This window comes from Ursus arctos, unplaced genomic scaffold (genome assembly GCF_023065955.2).
Source record: "Ursus arctos isolate Adak ecotype North America unplaced genomic scaffold, UrsArc2.0 scaffold_10, whole genome shotgun sequence".
NCBI lineage: Eukaryota > Metazoa > Chordata > Mammalia > Carnivora > Ursidae > Ursus > Ursus arctos.
Window position 1 is genome coordinate 42,172,689 of NW_026622764.1, and position 20,693 is coordinate 42,193,381.

Below are 20,693 nucleotides of genomic sequence, written 5' to 3' on the forward strand. Positions count from 1 at the left end.
TTTTTTTTTTTTTTAAGATTTTATTTATTTATTCGACATAGATAGAGACAGCCAGCGAGAGAGGGAACACAAGCAGGGGGAGTGGGAGAGGAAGAAGCAGGCTCATAGCGGAGGAGCCTGATGTGGGGCTCGATCCCATAGCGCCGGGATCACGCCCTGAGCCGAAGGCAGACGCCCAACCGCTGTGCCACCCAGGCGCCCCAAAGCATTACATTCTAATTTAAAGTTTATACTGGAAAATAATTTTCCACCTTTACATGCACAGAAACAGCTTGGTTATATATTTGCTCCCAAACTTGGAAACCTGCATGAATGCCTCTGAATAGTCAAGGACAGAGATAATGATCAGATAAATCAAGATAAACATGTAACAAAACCTGGCTAATTTTGCACTAATAAATTTCCACTTTTATGTAATATTTGATTTAACAATGATAAATTACAGCTCTCACAATATCTCTGCAAAAATCCCTACCTGCAAAATTGTAAGATGCAAATTTCCTCTTTCCTTTTTGAAAACATGGAGGAAAAAGAATAAATGAAATGCCAAAAACCAAATTGGCATATCCACAAACTAAATTTTTTTCACAACTACTAAGAAAAGTATAATTACTTTGTTCTGCTACAGTTCTCTGTAGAAAAACCTAGAAGAAAAAGACATTTCCTTCTCCCCACCCCACCCGCACCCCAGGGTTCTTCTAGTACATTTAGGAATTAAAATGATATGAGACAGATTAAGCAAGAAAAAACCAGTTTCATTACGTGCACACAGAGGCCCCATAATGAAATTGAGACCCCAAAAAATGACCAAAGCAGGTAGTTTTTATACATTTTAGACAAGAGACAATAAATTTGTGATGAATTGGCAGGATAAAGAAAGCAAGTGTTTGGGAGCTTTAATTAGTAAGGAATTCTAAGCAGAACAGAGGCTGTAGTAATGGATTAAAAAAATTGGTTTGTTTCTACAGCTTTCTCCACTCTAAAGTCCCTACCTCTACTGATAAGGTTGTCTTTTTACTTCTTTATGCACAGAGGGTATTTTTCATGTGGGAGATTTGCTTCCTGCTTTTAGGGGAATAGAGGAAGGTCTGAGTGTCCTTTTACCAGCTGTTTCCCAGGTAGATTCAATTCAAAATAATCAATATGCCATTGTGGCACTTTTGGGGGCGGCCTGCCCTGGGTCCCTACAAATAGAAAGACAGAAAGAAATTTCACTTTTTAGTTTTATATTTAGAAATGCAAATCCACATTAAATTGCAAGTAAATTACTTCAAAGCCTAGTTATCTTTCAGAGACCATAAATTACAATTAACTTTTTAAACCTACAGAAAAGAATTTGTAAACTGCAAGAAATAGACTAGAACATGGTACCGGTAAGTGGCAATGTTAATATAAACCTTAAAAAAGAGAGCATTTAGACTGAACTACTGAACTATTCTATCATTCTCCACAACAAAGCATTTCTTCAATATCACTATATGCATGCACGTGTACACACACATATTTAATAAACTATTATAATTTCAAATTATTAAATGGGGTATGGGACTGAGCTTTGTCCTCTCACCCAGATTTTCATTAAAAATTAATAAGTAGTTGTCAAGATACATAAATTTGCATTTCTTCTTAAAAATAATTATCCTTTCTGTTGGTATATCTTAATAACATATTACAAATTTATATTTTCTAAACTAATGTGATTAATATTAATTTATAGAATGAAATTTAGCATCATTTCTAGCAATTTTAATAATTATATATACAAATAATAATGAGTATACATGATGGAGAGACTGAAGACAGGACCAGACATGATTCTCATGAAATATAATGGTTGCATGCCAAATTACAGTAACAAATTAGTGAGAGTCCCACAGTGCCAACTACTATGAAAGAATATAACGTATTGTCATTTACTTTGTAATTTAATCAATTTCATCATTCTTAAAGTTATCTTCCAGACAACATCATCCCTTCCACTTAAAAATTTAGTTACTCAATAGGTCTTTCTTCCACTTGTTAATATAACTATTTGCAATTCTTTAGATATCCACATGTGTCCCATTCTCAGCAAAGTTTCAAATTTAATGTATTTAAATCTATATTTTAATGAATAGCCTTATTATGTTTATTTTCAAGTTAAGTAACTATAATTAATGTTTAATCTTTTTAACTCAGAAAACTTAGATTAGCTATTTGTAGCTCACAAAACAGACGATGATCACAAGTAAAAGTACAAAATCCCTTTTTGTTCTGGATATGATGCAATAAATGCATATTCATCCATATATAAATAACATCAGTGGTTTCTATTTCTATAGACAACTTACACTCCAGTTATCTACTGAAGTGCTATTTATCCTCATTGGATGGATGAGGACTTGGATTTGGTTTTGGATACTCAATACACTTTGAACTCTTGGCAAATTTAAGCAATGTTTTTGAAAATATGATTATATGTTCATATTGAACTGTACTATTGATTGAATAATCTTGAGTTTTCTTTTTTTAAAGATTTTATTTATTTATTTATTTATTTATTTATTTATTTATTTAAGAGAGAGTGAGTGAGAGAGAGAGAGGCTGAGAGAGAAGGAACAAGGGGAGCAGCAGATGGAGAGGGAGAAGCAAACTTCCCACTGAGCAGGGAGCCTGACATGGGGCTCAATCCCAGGACTCCAGGATCATGACCTGAGCTGAAGGCAGACACTTAACCAACTGAGCCACCCATGTGCCCTTGAGTTTTCTAAAGTATTATAATTTGCAAAAGTCATAAAGTGTCAGTTGTCTCCTTTAATACACATATCACATATTTACTATTTCTAGTAGTATTTTAACTAAAATATTATAGACGCAAAATTTGAAATTCTAACAGTTAGGTATTTAGTAAGCAAAATAATGTAGTTTTTCCTTTACATGAAAAATGTTCCTTGTAAGATACTTAACTAAGTTAATAAAATATGCTATTTTCTATATATGTTTTGTTATATTCACTCAATTCAGTAATAACATATGCAATTATTGAGGATGCGTGGCCCTATAAAATGATAAAAGTAATCCATCTTTTAAATTTGTAAATTTATCATTTTTTAGTTTACAAAAGAACTAGAAGATATGCCCTTTTTTTGCATTATATGAGTTAATTGGGAGAAATATACATTATATTGCTGGACAAATACTTAAATAATTCCAAAAACCTGGAATACAGCAATTTGAATGCTTAATCTAATAAAGGTATGTATCAGATAAACACAGAAGTCTGATTTGTTCCTAAATCAAAAAGTTTAGTAGGCTGATATTAATTGAGGGCATATTATGTGCAGTTTCAGGTACTTCATAACTCACAGTGAGTCTTCTCTTATTTTGTAGAAAAAGATACTGAGGCATAGATAAGTTTAGCAACTTTCCCAAATTCACACTGTAAGTAAGTGGCAGGGCAGGGGATAGAATTCATTAAATCTAACACAAGGGACCACACTTGTCATTAGTATCATACTGCTTTTTAAAAGAGCTTTCAGTATCTTTGTAGTTGATTTATAATCAACACAAATTAATCCATCAGTTCTCTTGGGCAGAAGCCAGTTTGGGACGAGGAATCAGTCACAATGGGCAAATGTGACATGGGAGGTAGAAAAAGGACACAAATTTCAAGTGGAAAGGATATGGGATTTGGAATTTCAGAATACAGATTATATGTATTTTCTATTTTTTTTAAGGAGACTCATAAATTTCAGAACTCAAAATGATGGCCTGCAGTTGAAACTATTTTTGGTTCTCTACTTCTGATACATACAAGCTTTCCCTGACTAATGTGAGAACTACACTGCCTTATAGGGTAATGGTCATATGATGAAATAAACCCCAGGTTTCAAAAAAAATGATTGTTAAAAATTAACTTTCAGAAATCTACCCCTTTTCTGGGAGTTGTTGACTATTTGTACCCTAAATATCACTTGGCAAACTCAGATTTTCTCCTTTATATGGCAAGGTGACATTCCTCTATGTAATCAAAAAATTTCACTATACTTTGAGGACCACATTGTATTTTTAAGCTCCTAAAATTTTTCTAGAATAAATGCAGTCATATTTTCATTGTTTGATTTTTAACTTATTCTTTATGTAGTATGCATGAACCTCTTTTTGAAGTATTAATGATAATCTGTTAAGTAAATATAATGGACTCCACCAATTTCCTAGGAATTAAATTTTAAAATGTCAACCAGTTAAAAAATGTTTCTTTGAACACTTTTATATCGTAGGGAGACAATCTAGTGTACAGAATTACAAATTACAGGAGTGTGAATAATCCTGTTTAAAGAAATTCACTTATGGTGTAAATACAATAATTCTTTGTGTAATCCTATTAAAATAATTCACCTTGTTATAAAAACGGAAAGAGCCTGATTCCATAGCAAGTAAACTATCTCAATTACCATGTGAATGTTGGATCACCTTTCAAGGCCTCAGGATCTCATGTCCTATAGCAGGATGAGTTAATTCATTTCACTTAAGTAAATATCTTATTCAAAAAAAATCCAGGTTATTTCTTGGAAAATTGTGTCTAACATTTTATTTGTTTTCTCCTTGATTTCTATCTCCCACCTGAATAAAGTTCTCAGTTTCCACTATTTTATTTTTACAGTATTACTAAGATTAGTCATTATTCCATTGAATGAAACAAATATATTAGAGGATGGACTAGAATAAGTTCATACTTTCCACCTGGAGGTTTTGTTGTATAAGCCTCTGAATTTGTTTTTCCTACCTTCAAATAGAATAGTCCATGAGATTCTTCATTTTGCAAATACCTACAATTTTATTCTTATTGTATTCTGTTTTATCTTGTATGCATGTTATTCCTTTTGGCTCCATTAATTTTTTAAATTAAAAAAAACACCAAATTTAATACTGAATATTCTATAAGCAGAATGCGTTTACAGTCCTGTTCTCTTTCTTTACTCTTGCTTCTCACGATCCTCCCTGCCTCTTGTTTGCTTCCTTTCTGCCAGAATGCTTGTTACAGGAGCAGGAATGGGAGTAATAAATTACAGAAATACAAAGGTTATAAAAAAGTGGATTTTTAAATTCCTTAATTCCTCTTTTAAAATAAACTAAATGGCAGAATATAAATGTGTTAGAAAGATAAGCCAAAACCCTAAAAGCAATCAGAAGGCATTTTTAGCTTCTTTATATTAAGACAAAAAAGGATAAAAGAACCAAAAGGCAATCAACTTGTGAATTATATGTCTATAATATTCAATAGATTATATAAAAATATAAAAATTAAAGTATTAGCCTCACATATGTTTAGACATTTATTTTACATGACATGAGGGGAGACTCTCTCGTAGTTCCTGTCAGGAACAAAATGTCAAAGAATTGTAAATGGGCAAAAGAGATTACCGCATCCTGTAAGTGGCATCCGGGGATCTTCAGTGCCTCGTGCATCCTCTGGGCATTTTCTAATTCTGTGGGGCTGTGTATTTTTGATTGATTTTGATCGACTAGTCCATTTTACAACTCTGTAGGAATAGAAATTAATTTATAGAAAAATGATTGTAATGCAAATGTTTTCACCTGTAGCAATGCAAATGAACTTTGCCCAATAGAGAAAATAAACCTTTGAAGGTCAAATTCTCCTGGAATTGCTTTTAACCCCTTACTCTAATACCGCCTTAAAAAATGAATTCAGTAAAATATTTTGACACAGTTTCACTTACCATGTGTATGAGTCATGTCTTTACATGTGTGGTAAAATGAAATCCCTAACTGAAAGAGACTGACTATAAAGGATACTATTCTCCCTTAAACAGAAGAAGAGGAGCTGAAATAGAATTTGTGATCTCTTATCATATATGACTATTTGGCATTCAAATTCCCTGTGTCACCGTAATACCTTCTAGAGTAATGTTTTTGATTTTGTATATACTATGCGAAACTCGTCTTCAAAAACATGGAAGCCCAAACACTGTTCTGCCTGAAGCTGGTGAGGATCCCTCCGAGCCACTTCTCAGTGAGGACTCCCTGAGGGACTTCTCATGTAGCTTAAAGGAAAAGCCACAGTAGACACTGTGCTTCAGCCCAGAGCTATGGAGGTGGAAAGTTAAAATCTTAGCAAGTTCTGAAGCTTATCTAAAATTGAGAGAATATACACAACTGGAGAATGAGAGGCTGGCTGCTATCAGACCCAACCAAGAATTTTCTTCCAAGATGCTATCATCTCAACTGAAATATTTATCATATGATAAAATAAATACCTCTTTTTAATATTTCTCCCTCACATTTTAAACAAATATTCAAGTGGAAGGCAACATCAAATTTGTTTCCAGAGGGTCAATGTTGTTCAAATTATTAGAGCATAATGTTTATTTAATCTTCATAAACTTTTTGAGAATTGTTTAAAACATTAAACTCTCTTGACAGTAATATAATACTTTACAGCTCTGCTTTCATTTAGAAAGTGTGGTAAAAAATGCAATTTGTCACTTCAATCAAGATATTTATTTCACTGTGATGTGTAAATATTTCTGAATGGGCATCATTGAAAGCCTTTGCAAATAAAGCTGTCTTGTGTTTCTGGTGACATATTTAAAGCTTTGAATATGATCAAAAAGACTACAAAACTGACTCAAATAAAATACACATAAAACTTTAAAAGAATGCTGAATTAGAAGGCATGATCTAAAATTAGGAAACTAGTAATAAGTATAAGCTAATGGAAAACATAAGTATTCAAAAGTCAAATTAGATTAATTGTCTATATAGATTGCATTGAGAAGTAGAGTGGAAATATGCTAATACAGATATTGACATTTAAAATAAAGAGTCATTTTCTTAATATCTGGAACATTTTATCTAAATAGGTTAAGTAATGGAAACTTACAGTAGATTCAGAGTCCAAGACAGAATATAAGTAACCTTCAGCATAATGGGCTTACATCTTTTTCTGTATCGATGGCATTTTTTCTTTATCTATAAATTTTCATTTGATCCTGCCTCTTATTCTGATATATGCTGTTAATACTTGCAAAAGAACTTATCTAAGCGGGTTTTAGACAACTTCAGTTTAACTCTATCACATCTTCAGAATATAAAGATAACATGCCCACTTATAAGCAGACAGCAGTTTTTTGTTTTTTTGGTTTTGTTTTGTTTTTTTGGTTTTGTTTTTTTTTTTTGGTAAGGCACATTCTTATTTTTCACTAAACAGAAAAACAAATGTTACATTTTCTCCATCATGCACAAGGGCAATATTACTACAGCACATGAAATGGCTCCAAATGTTCACATAATTTCTTTCTACCCAGGTGCAATATATCCCATTCTCCTCAGAGTTTCTGATTGGCTTAAACAAAGCAGAAAAAAATCAAGGTGATGCATTACTTGGAGAGAGAATTTTATGTCTATTGTGAGGACAGAGAAATAGACTGAGGCCACATTTTGAGTAACAAAGAGAAATGTCACCCCTTAATTCTACACAATTTCATTTATTCCTGAAGAGTGAATTCTCATTTTGACTTTTTGGAGGCTCCCACTTAAAAAGTATCTGGCTATTAATTCCTCAAATAACCTCTTCCACCATCCCTTTAAAATGTTTATAATGAATAGGTGAGGTTTAAAGCATGTAGTAATACAGATAATTAAAGTAAAAGTCAACTAGAGCCATTTCCCAGTTTATAGTCCTCCAATGACTTCCCCCTGTACATGAATCATCTTGGCTTCAAACAGGGACGTGAATGTCGATTAAAATCTGGTCCCCATTCCAACCTTGATTCTCATCTCATTAAACTCTCTCCTTCATCCACTAGTTCATAAACTCTTTCTAATCCCCTAGCCCTTGGCAATCCCCTCCTCTGCCTGAGGAACTGATTCCTATTCCTTTACAATGTTTGGCTTTTTTTTTTTTTTTTTTTTCATTTTGAGTCTCGGAATAATGTTCAACTTCTTAAGAACCATTCTATAACAGCTCTGTTTTAATTATGTATACCTGGTACTGCGTTCTCTTTCTTTATTCAGAGACATGTATTTTGATTTGCGATGGTGTTATCATATGCTTGTGTGTTGTTTCAAAGGTTGGACCTTCGTGACAAAGAGGGCCCCACAATGAGTGTTCTTAGGCCACAGTCAATGTTACCTAGAACAGCATATTTTTAAAAAATCACATGTACTGGCAATATTTTAAAGTTAGGGAATTTCACATAATTATCTTGATTTCTGATTTTACTTAAACCCCAGAAAATCTCACACCAGTGGCCTGGCGCTTCTTATAAACGAACTGCATAGACGTGAGTAGCAGCTGTATCAGTGAAGAAGGAAGGACTCTCCAATCCATGACAGATCCTCCACTCTTTCTTTTATCTCTGAAATTGTTGATTTTACTCCTCTGTGGCCTCTTTATCTATAAGGACTTGTACTTCTTACCTTTGGTTTCTCCATGTATTGTTTGCCTCACTACAGACCCGGGAAGGCAGAAAATGTGTCTATTTCACCATTGTAATGCTACATTGTATTCAGTGACTTGCATACAGCGGTTTGCATGCACTCTATAAATGTGTGTTCAGTGAGCAAATGAATGGTGCAATTAATATTCCACCAGAATCTAAGAATAATTTGCACCAAATTCTAGGATGGTAGTACATAAATGAAAAACTATGATTGAAGTGTCCTATGCTGATATCAAGAATGATTACTGATCCCTTCCCCAGCTATTCTCTTCCTCTTCCCTTGTCTCTACAGCTTTTTTTTAAACAAACAAAACATTGCTTACCCATTCCTTTGGTTTAAAATCTCTGTTTATTTTTTAATTTTTTGAGACAAATGGAATTCCTTCCTGCTGCTTTCATCTTCATTGCCAGAATGATTTCTCTTCCTATATCCTGAGCCTAAAAATCACAAAAACAAATGGACAAGAAGGGAAAATAGCCACATTGTTAGGAGGGTAGAATACATAGGACTTTTATTTTCTTATATCCTCTATCTCTTCAAATTCTTAGAAAATTAGAACAACAAAAAAGACTGAGTTAAGCATTAGGCAAAGCCTGTGAAACATAGAGAATTTGGTAGACATCTTCCACTTAAATTGCTCTACATGGTAGTACGGAATATGAAGTCGCCTACACAAAAGATGATACCAACAATCAACCTACAAGTGCTGCCTCTTGATAAAACCAATTTGGAACGGAGATGTTTTCCTTCATTCAAAGACGATAAGATAGAAAAAATAAAATACTTTATCCATGCAACAAATATTTGGTTAACATCTACTATGCACCACATACTGTCATATATATTTAGGAAGCAAAGGTGAACAAGGAATACATGTTCTTCACTCTTATGAATCTTAAACAGTAATAAGTGCTTTATGAAAAATTTTCTCATAACAAGAGATGTGAAACGCTATCCTTAAGCCTCATTTCAGCAAGACCATGAGTGTGGACATGATTACAAACATGATTAAAGTAGATGATCCAGAAAAAAATGTTACTGATGCATTTTGCATTTTTAATATGGTACTAGAAGACACAGTTATCTCCATTGATAATAGCAAAAACCAATAAGGAGGTGTAAGGCTAATTCTGTGAAAACAGAAATAAGAGGTAAAAGCATCATAGTAGGATAATCGTAATAATGTAACTGATTGGAAAGTAATTTAAAGGTAGTAAGTAACACACTTGGAACTATAGATACAATGGAGCATCAATCTGGAAAATGAAACAAAATTGAAGAGAATGGAGTTGTGCACACCAGTTAAGGTGTCATTCGTGTTATCTGGGCTAGGATTAATGAAGGTATAGAAGATAGCGATGAGAAATCAGAGGAGGACATCAATTCATAAGTCAAGAAGAAGAAAATGGGCAGGACAGGTGAAAAGGTATTGAGACACAATGAATTTAAGACTTCTTGTTTGAAGAGGAGTTGACTGAAGATGCCATAAACTGAGATGGCACTCAGCACAAAGGAGGGTGGTAGGCAGAGAATTATTGCTATTCTTCCCATCAGATGTACATGTTTGATGGATTTGGAGGTGATTACTCTAGCTATCTGGCTGAAAAACACAGTTTTAGAGCTCAGGAGAGAAACACAAGTCATAGATTAAAATTTTAATTATTCTTTATAAAATAAGATTGGAAAAATAGAGGGGACACATGCTGAGAAGCACTAAAATGAGAATCTCTGCTTCTAAAATGTTGTTTTCCCTAACAGACTACATTTCCATTTTTTTGCACACGTTAAATAAGTCACTATTACTTTAACTTTAGGTATCTCCCCAGTCTTACTACCCATCAGTCACTGCCTCTCTTCTTTCAATTTTTAATAAGAAACTTCTCATATTTCTACAATGCCCTCTGTCGTGTGGCTCCTTGTCTGCCTTTATGCTTTTCTTTCAGCTTGAAATGATTTATCTCTACCGTATCCCTGTGAACTATGATTGAACCTTTAAATTTTAACTCTGATATCATTCCTGCAGTAATATTTTCCTGAGCTCCTGGGTTGGACGAGGCCTGCTTATTAGTGTTTCAATACTACCTGTGATCAGTTTTCTCTTAGCACCTACCATGATATATTTATAGTACATAAATATAAGAACTATGTCTTATTCATTGTTTTGTCATCAATAATTACTGTAGTGCCTGGTACAGATAAGGTATTCAAATGCTTCTTAAACTTTACCTTAGAGAAAATATGAAAAGGAAATCCTAAGAATGGCAATGTTTAATATCCATGGATACATTTTAGCAGATTACTAATTCATTCATGTTTATTACAGAGAATTTGAAGTATACAGATAAGCACAAAGAAGAAAGAGCAAATCACTTGTTACTCCTGTATACTGCACTTCTCTCAGCTTATTATTTTACTTAGAAGGTGTTATACACAAGTAATGAATCATGGAACTTTACATCAAAAACTTGGGATGTACTGTATGGTGACTAACATAACATAATAAAAAATTATTATAAAAAAAAAGAAGTATATCTTTTGATAATTCAAAATGTCAGTCTCTAAGAAGCCCTGCAATAGAAAAACTCATGTATCGTGACTTAAATATATTTTCTCTAAGTTTATTTTGCTATTGGACTCTTAATTTTTTATATTAACATAGATAATATTTGATGGAACTTGTATTATCTAAGAAATACCTTGTGATATAATATTTTTATACATGTAGGAATTTAATGTGTAAAAAATCAGAAATTTTAAGAATACCCAAAAAAGTAATTGTCAGAAAGATAGGAAAAAATAGAAGAAAGTAGTTTCTGGAAATAAACTAAGGAGATAATTTCCAGCAAAATGTGTGGTCGGAGAATTAAATACTGTAGAGTGGTAAGATAGGATGAAAATGGAATGAGGTCACCCGATTGGACACAGAGAGAGCTCTCATTTTATATTCATTAACAACAAATTATAAATACCTCTGAAGGCCTGGCTCTCATTAAAATGTCTACTAGTAAAATAAATGTAGTAGAGATTTGAAATCCACCTATATCATTTTTTATTTCCATTCAAAAATATGTATCAAAATATATTTGAAAAGTTTCCCTGGAGATATCTTGATGACAGTGATAAATACTTCACAGTGTGAATAATATCATACCTCTCCTGAAAAGGATGTTTTTCTATCATCCACTCCTGACAGGCTTTTTTCCCCCCTTAATTCTTTGGGTAGTTCCTCGGGGTAATATATTGCTATATATGTAGAATGCAACTTAACTGAAGTTTGAATAAATCATAGATTTCTAAAGCTGTATCTTTTAAATGAAAATTCAACTGAACAGCAGAAAGCTAATCAAGAATTTTCCTAAAGTATTTTGCACTTTAGAAGGTTATTGTTGCTTTCTTACTTGAGAGAGAGATTGGATTAATCATATTAGCATAAAAAGTTCAAAATGTAAGTTTTTTAAAAATGCACATTTTAAAACATATTTCTTTAGGTATCTATGTTGAATAATAATCAGATATTATAGCACCACAGGAAAACCTTCTTGGTTTCTTTGAAAAATAAAAGTAAGGCTTGGAGACAAGAAGCAATAGGAAACACAGTCTTGCATATTTGAGTATTTTTAGGGTAGGTGAGTACAAGGCAACAGTCAGGTTTTTCATATTTCAAGATCTTTTTAATCATGACTACTAATACACCTAGATATAAATATTTCAGTGCATTTTATTTTATTTTTTTAAAGACATTATTTGAGAGAAAGAGAACAAGTGGGGAGAGGGACAGTAGGAGAGGGAGAAGCAGGGAGAAGCAGGGCTCCTGCTCAGCGAGGAGCCCAATGTGGGGCTTGATCCCAGAACCCTGGGATCATGACCTGAGCCGAAGGCAGATGCTCAACCAGCTGAGCCACCCAGGTGCCCCTATTTCAGTGCATTTTAAAAACAAAGGACATTTAGAACTTTTTGTATGATCTTAAATCAGTGGACATAATACCAGTGTTGATCTATTTTGTCATCTGTTTGCATTTCTAAGAATAACTTTCTCTTTAATACTAGAGTAATTTAATGTTATATTATACCACAATATATAAGTAACCAAACCAGTAGATACACCGTGGCTAGCATGTGGGTGTGCATGTGTATATGTGCTTATGTGAGTGTGCAAGACAGAGACAGAAACAGAGAGACACAGAGAGAGAGAGAGTAATACAAATGCTACTGAAAAGGAAGAACTTGATATGCCTATGGCAAACTTTATTATTTAGAATATAATTATATTTATTTATATTTATAATATAATTATATTTAGAAAAATTATATTTATCATAATTGTGTTTATAGAGTGAAGTCTTCACTTATTTTCAGTAAACTCTAAAACAAAACCCAAGCATTAAAAGTTGAATACAGTTTTGCAATCTTATTCAAGAATCCAATTGACAATAGAAGACAAATATACTGATATTAGTTCCATGTCTCTCTGGTATGTCAACAACATACCTCATTCTGATTTCTAGAACATTTTCTCTATGCTCCAGGAGGGCAGGGCACTCTAAAATGTATGACTCCCTGTTATACTGTTCCAGTTTCTTTTTAATTTTATCTATTTAAAGAACAAATTAAGCCAAAAAGGCTGGTTAAAAGGCCTATAAGAGAAATGGAGCTTCTCAGTTCCAATCCTTTTCACTCCTGATTCCCACTCCTCAGAGGCAGATTCCTTCCATTAGTTCAAGTTTTTCCCCCGGTATATATATTTTCATATTTCTAAATGATATGCTTATATTAATATTGCTTAATTTTTTGATTGTTCATATTATGCATTGACATTTATGCTAAGCCATGTACAGACACATACTTCTCAATTGTTTGGTCTTCTTTCTTTATTCAACTTAAACTAAGTTATTATCATGATCTGGTTTTTTATAATATGTTCTAATCCCACTTCCCATTTTCTTCTTAGCTTCTATTTAATTATTCACAAATTATTATTCATCATTCTTCTATGAATTCATTATTAAATCATCACAATTATGTGATGAGATGTAATTTTGAGGCTGTTTACCCAGCATTCTTCACAATAAAAAATTAAACAAATTTAATGTCCAAAAACAAGTAACTGATAAAATAAATGATGGCATAACATTTTATTAGAATATAATATATTTGTTGAGATTTATTTTCAGAAAAATATCTCTAATATATTGTAACAGGAAAGGAGCATTTTAAGTGAAAGTTATAGTATTAAGTTAACAACATTCTCGGTTCCACTACCAATTAAGAAATGGAAAAACATATTTCATCTGATTTCTACAGATCTTACCCCAGATGTTGAATGCACACTTAGTTGGACTAGACACCCTGGGAAAGAAGAAAAGATTAAATGAAGTAATTGAGGACACAAGGTAAACATTCTTAACTTTTAACCGCCCCCCCCCCAACCTGATACTGACAGATATCCAGTCACCCTACAGTTAGTGTAGGTGGGGGTTTTTCCTGCTTTTACTTCTACTTGCATTTGTGATATGATAAATTTATTCTTGGGTCATAAGTGTTTGTTTCCTCAGTTTCTTCTGGGATATCCTCTTCTTCTATGCAACCTCCTCTTCTGGATTAGGAACAATCTGCAGTTTGTCAGTAAGGATCATCTCGATGTGGCAGGGATGGCCCCTGTGTGAGTTCATCCAGCCATGAGCCTGTAAATTCTGCACCACATCTTGGGGACAGTTCACCTGGATGTGGTCAATGACCAAAGAATATACATCTATTTGTTGAGGTCAGTAAGTAGTAAATCAGACCTCAAATTTGTTTTGTTTGTGTTCTATCCCCTCTGTATTATTCTGTTTTTAAATTTAGTTGTTTTTAACAGTAGAATTTATTTTTTAATGTTGCTTGGTACTTGCTGCATATCACCACAAATATTGCACTTTTGTAATATTAGAAAGCTCTTAATGATTTTATGTTTAATTGTCACTTTTTTCTTTTATTATTATTTTTTAAATGTGTTTTAGAACTACTTGGGGCTTCTTGATTTAACATTGTTGTCTTCATATTCTTCATGTGTTTTATCTCCATGCAGCTTTCGTCACCAAATATTCAATACCAACACCTAAGTCACCCATTTTTTAACTGATTCTGTTCAGTAGAAAATGTGCCACATATTAATTCATTAAGTTTTATAGATCAATTACCATGAAAAAATACACACACAATTTGCAATGATTTAGTTTTCACGTCTTCATGTCCTTGATTCATACATGCATTTTTAGAAGTCCTTGTTTTTTACGTATTTTTCTTTATTTAGTGAGTGTTTTTGAAAACGGATACATATATTGAATATAGTATCTTTCATGGTTGTTCTAATTTTATTGGGTGTGTATCTACCTCCTTATAATTAATTTTTTAAAAATCTTTCTTGCTTAACATTTTCCTCATGTCCTTTGATTTGTTAGTTTTCAGGCTCACCTTAATGAGAAGTCTGTGTATTCTTTACTCCGTGTGTTCATTCTTCACTGGTGTTCTTGTAGAAAACTAGGACCTAAAGTCCTAAGTTGCCCATCCAGAAACTGTTCTCAAAGTGGTAGGTCAGGGTTCTTGCCCCAGAGAAAACTGGGATCCACTGAGCCTTAAAGCAGATGCTGGAAAGGGAAGTTTTCTCTCTCCTTTGACCACTGCAGATATGCAGCTTTATAGATATGGTCGTTCCTTATTGTCAGTAATTGCTTTATACACTCTCATTTCACAGGTGAATGAGCCCCATCCTGGCTCCTAGTTCTATGAAGTTGAGTATGTCTCCGGCCCCTCCCAGGCACGGAAATCTTTGGTTTCCATTATCCTCACAAGTCACAAGTCTGCCTTTCCGTCCCACAGGCTCCCAACACTAGTTTCTGCCTATCGTTATAGGTTTAAGAAAATTAGAAAAATAAATCTCTGAGTTCTATGATAGTTAGAATTCAATAGAAACCACATTGTTTTTGAATTCTAAAAAGAATTGAAAAAATGATTGTGTTAATCATTTGTTTACTCACAAGTGTTCTGCCTCTGTGCTCACAACTATAGGAGTAATAATCTATTGGTTCTATTGTCATTAATGAATAAATCTGTATATTTATTACTAGCTTGTACATATATTTATTAGAAAAGATATTTATCAACCACAAAGTTGATAATAGTGGAAAAATTTTTAAATATGCTCATGTAAACAGTCCTTTTTTGCACAAAGTAATATCTCATGTGTTTGAAGAAGTTTGTGACATATACAGATAGAAATTATGTTCTGACTTTGCTATTTCTTCGCATTTTGTTCCTCTGTGCAAACCTGAAAACCAAGAGAACAGCTTTGCTTCCTCAACTACATATGATTTCTACATGAATTATTATAACAAACATATCAAATATGGTGCCATAGCATTGACTTCATTGTCTTGACTTTCAGAATTGCCGTCTGTATTTGCTGCTTTTATAGAACATCACAGGTATGGTGCAAAATTACCCTTTGTCATGAACTTGTTACAAAAGTTTGGGATATAATTGTGCCTGCATTAATCTGGAGTTTGTATTCTTAAGTATTGAAAAACAGAAATAATTTTCTCAATTACTTCAGATAATTATTTAAGATGATTTTAATATTTAAATATTGCTAGAATCAACTACATAATTTGTATGCTGTCATTTCTGCAAAATAAATGAATTGAAGTTCGCTTGCCTTTTACGCTAGAGAAAATAAGATAATGATGTTTTAAAAAAAAGCTTTTAATATCTTAAAGATTTCAGGCAGTCAGAAGAATGCTGAAGAAAGACTAGCTTTGTGTTTCATGGTCCTTGAAGTGTACTACAGACACTCCACTCCCCTCTCCCCACAATGGAATAGTTTCTTGTTCGATGTCTGAAATTCTTTTAGAAATAAGAGTATAACTGCTATGAGTGAGGTAGATGCAATTTCTTCAAAAGAATTCTATTGGAAACGCACTGATTCAAACTGATTTTGTCCCACTTAGTTTTGGGACTCTCAACAGTGCTGATCCTCATTAGAACATATCTTCCACTGACTATTGTATAGAGCATTGTGGAAGAAATAGCAGATTTTGCAGTCATCCCAAGCTACTTGAGTAGTAACTCTCATCAACACCACCACACTCGGTGATACAGGAAAATAATTGTATACTCTATATCTCACAGTAAATTGCTTTAGAAAAAGAACTGGAAAATAATTACTTCAGAAAATCTTAGTGATACTCAATTTTTGCTAATTCCGATTTGGTGACAGTTGGCGTGCCCCATGTCTTGAAATTTATGCCTGTTTAAGTTTCTCTTTTATTTACAGAGTGAATTTGTAGTGTAAATGATTTTGCCAAGGAAATAATTGTTACTTAAAAAGAAACGAAATTAAAATAACCTTTTTACAACACTGTCAACTTTTAAAGACACTCACAGACATGTAATTGGAAAGATACTAAAGATATATTATTAACATGTCATTAAATCAGATTCACTCAGGACTTCTACATAGCCATGCTTTAAAAAAAAAAAAAAACACAGTAATTCTCTATTTCTAGATAAGGTAATTTATAAAGATTAGGGGTTTGGCTACATATAAGAGAAAACCCAAATAATTGGCTTCAACAAGAGAAAGGCTTACTTAGTTCTCCCATTAATTACATTTGGAGGTTGGGCAGTCTATAACCTGCTAGGCACCCCCCAAACCGTTAGGGACACAAGCTACTTTCCCTTCCCTGCCGTGTCACTTGAGGCAGTGGCCCTTTCCTTTATAGTCCAAGATGGCTGTCACTCCTCCAAAATCACACCCAGTTCTGAGCCATGGAGTGAGGGGAAGAAGAGCATGTCTGCTCTCTTTTACAGAGAGCTTTCTGAATCCCCACATTGCCTGAGTCCTCAGAAGTGTGGCCATCCAGCTTTTAGGTACACTGAAAATGATAAAGGCTGTTGAAGTGGGCACTTTTCACTTTTTATGGTAGTGGAATAATAGAATCACATTTTTAATAGCTTAGTAGGTCATGTAAACTACTGTTTTGTACCCAAAATACAAGCTTATTACAATCGTAGAATGCCCTGACGTTGAGGGCTTATTTTTCTTTTAAATAAAGCTTTTAATACTGAACCTTGGTAATCATAACGTTTTTTTTCTCAACATTTTTTTTGCTAAGGGTTCAGAAAGAATGAAAATATTGCTAGTTTGATTCCATCTATTATTCTGTATTTTATTATGTATTTCTGTGGGAGAGAGGAGGATAATGGGAAGGAGGCAATTCTGTGTTGAAGTTGGGAGTGTGCCTGATGGCAGCCCTCTTACTCTAATTTTCCACCTCCTCAGTGCCTGGCATTTTCCTCCCACTACCCAGCTCCAAGAATCCGTGTCTACCAGAGACTAATCTTCTGCCTCTTCACATGGGGAAATCCTCAGTCTAACTCTGGCACATCAAACCTGAAGCAGATATTAGTGGAAAGGTTATTTTCCCCAGAATTCATTAAAAACAATGTGGAAGAGAGAAAACTGATCCAATAAGAAGTGGAGAGATGGTGAAAACTGTGTCTCATTTCCTTACAAATTACTGAAGGGTCAAAACCCTCATAGATGTATTGATTTTTCTCCCAATTCTTACCCAATGTCATCACACAAGAAGAAATATTTATTTTGCTGACCAAAAATACTTTGACCCCACTCCAAAATGACTATTACAGCTTTTCTGTGTTTAGGACCATTTGCCTACTTCCTGAGACTGATCTCAGCCTTAAGGAAGCACACAGTCTGGGCTATCAGGAAAGGTAGCACCAACATAAATAAATTATTTTTGATCCCATAATGTCTTCTCTGATTCAATGGAAAAAAAGGGTGCATGACTTGATTGCCCAAAAAATAGTATTCCTTATGAAATATTATACATTTAAAAAAATTACCAGTAGTTTGAAGGAAAATATTAAAGCAATGTCTTTTAAAAATAATGTTATTTGGTTATTTGCTGGAGAGTTGAAAAAGTATTTTTAATGAAATCATTCAAAGTTGAGAATCAGGAGGGTCTCAAAGTAGACTTTGAATTACTTTCTGTAAATAAAGCTTGTGGTAGAGTTTCCCAGTGCTTCTCTACTGTGCTATTCTAGAGTTGAAATTAGTTAAAAAAAAAAAAAACTTAATATTTCAAAAATTCTTTGTGAACAATTTGGACTGTTGAGTCAGATAGAGGCTCAATGCTTTATTTAGTTTATTTCTTCAACCGCATTTGTTAGCATCCTAGATATGACTGTTCCGAAACTGCATTTAGGAATGCCATTTGCATCCCCTCAGGGTAATTACAAGTACTAAATGAGAAAAAAAGAGAAAGTTCTTTGTAAAGCACTTTATACAAATTAACTTACTGTATAAAGTCTTAGTAATATATTTAATACTGTTTTAAGAAAGATAGCAAACTTCCTATACCTCTAATCTTCAAAAGTATGTTTTTTGATCAAAAAATTGTGTTTTTTGGTGTTAGGCAGAAAATATCTAATTAAAGACAGTAAAATATAGATGAAATGTCAAGTGCTATTTAAATTCCAAATAAAATATAGTTTTTGTTCTTTGTATCAAGGATCCAAAGTGCCCTATCATTAGATACCATAAATGGATTTTATGGATAACTTTATGATGTAATGCATAATCAATTCAATCATAAATATGTGACTTAATAAAAAAGGAAGTTCCAAGAGTAAAGAGATATATTACATATATGTACATATATCCTAAAAGTTTCCTATTTGATCAACTTAAGATCTTTTCATTTAAGTGTACTAATTATATTTCATTGTAAATGTAAGAAATTAAAAAAACAAATATATAAGCTTGGAAAATGAATATTATAGCATTTCTCAAGGTGTAGGGTTGGCATTTTTTGTTTTGACATAATATTCATTCCCTCTTCTGTAGTAATAGCTCTCAAATATCCCTACAGAACAGTCTTTTGCTATGCAGAATGTGGCTGACTCAACTCACAGAGGTGAGTGTATAATTCAGAGCTAGCTTGTCACAGCATAGCTACAGTGACTGGATCATAGATGGACATATGACCCCGTCTATTGTAGACTGGCACTTTTATATCCAATAAAGTAGAAAACAGAAAAAGCAATGTTCGGGAAATCCAAGTAACAGATTCCAGCTGTGATGCATAAGGAAGGCCTGGACAAGAGTAAATGGCAACGCCTAGGTCAAGGGAAGTACAGGTGGGCTCACATAGCCTTACAGATTGATCGGATAATCTCAAGTTGTATCTAATGAAGCCACACAAAAATAGAGCACAACATTTTTCCTTTAGTTATTTTTCCTTTAGTAACTCATGTTACTTTAGTTAGAAGCAATATGCACAAATATGTACAACAGAGATATTTGGATAGTCTGTAAGTTTCCTGGATACCTGCACAGTCAGTTTTGTTCATAGACATTTGCTACAAGTGTGTCATTGAATCAAGCGTCAACAACAATTTGCTGTCTCAACTGGAGCTTTGACTCAATGACTCGAGGTTTCTTGTAGGGAACTGAACAAAGCAGACTTTGATTTTACTGTGACAATTAAATATTTGTGGAATGATAAAAGTTCCTCATTTTAATTATAAGATGTATACTTATTAGCATAAAGCAAAAGGCTTCACTGTGAAGCTTTTTTGAATGCTCTGTACTGATCTCATCCCAGGCTAAAAAAAGTAGACACTGGTCAACCTGCTTTAATAATAGAAAACAAACATCATTTCTCTGGATTATACTTTTCAACTGAGTTGATTTTGTGAAACGTTTCATTAGCTTCATCAAGACATGTTGTAATCAAACCCACAGTCCCAGGGATCAAGGGAGAATGTCAGCTTTAAGTGGAACATGTTTACCACAAGCAATTTTTAACAAATACTTCATAGTGCAACTGCTTAATATCCATATACATTTTCTGTAAAAGGGCATCTTTGTGCCTAATTATAACTTAATTTATTTCTCTTTTAAACACATTATGATCAAAAGATCAATGCTGCTTTTTGAATAATCCAGGACATTTTGGTTATTTTTACAGCATGAGTTTTATGATGGATCCAACTTGCTTAGAGATCGGGAACATTTTAAATATAAACTTTAAAATGTTATACCTATTTGAGTGACTTTTAACATCTTTGAACGATCAAATTAGGACACACTTATGCTATTTACCCAAAGTATGTATTTTTTCCACCATCATTTTGCTTTATTGGCTTTTACTCACTCACTTATTAAAGTCAATTTGTGAAATGTGCAT

General features: G+C 33.2%; 1 long non-coding RNA gene across 1 annotated transcript in view; it reads right to left on the bottom strand.

Annotated features, from left to right (window-relative positions):
• The window catches only part of LOC113251406 (uncharacterized), a 93,772-nt gene continuing 73,079 nt past the window's right edge, over positions 1 to 20,693 (bottom strand). The window contains exons 6-9 of the long non-coding RNA XR_008957907.1: positions 13,754 to 13,791; positions 8,768 to 8,882; positions 5,404 to 5,522; positions 1 to 1,184 (exon numbers count right to left, since the gene is read on the bottom strand). This is a non-coding gene — a long non-coding RNA (uncharacterized LOC113251406). The remainder of the gene's footprint in view (positions 1,185 to 5,403; positions 5,523 to 8,767; positions 8,883 to 13,753; positions 13,792 to 20,693) is intronic.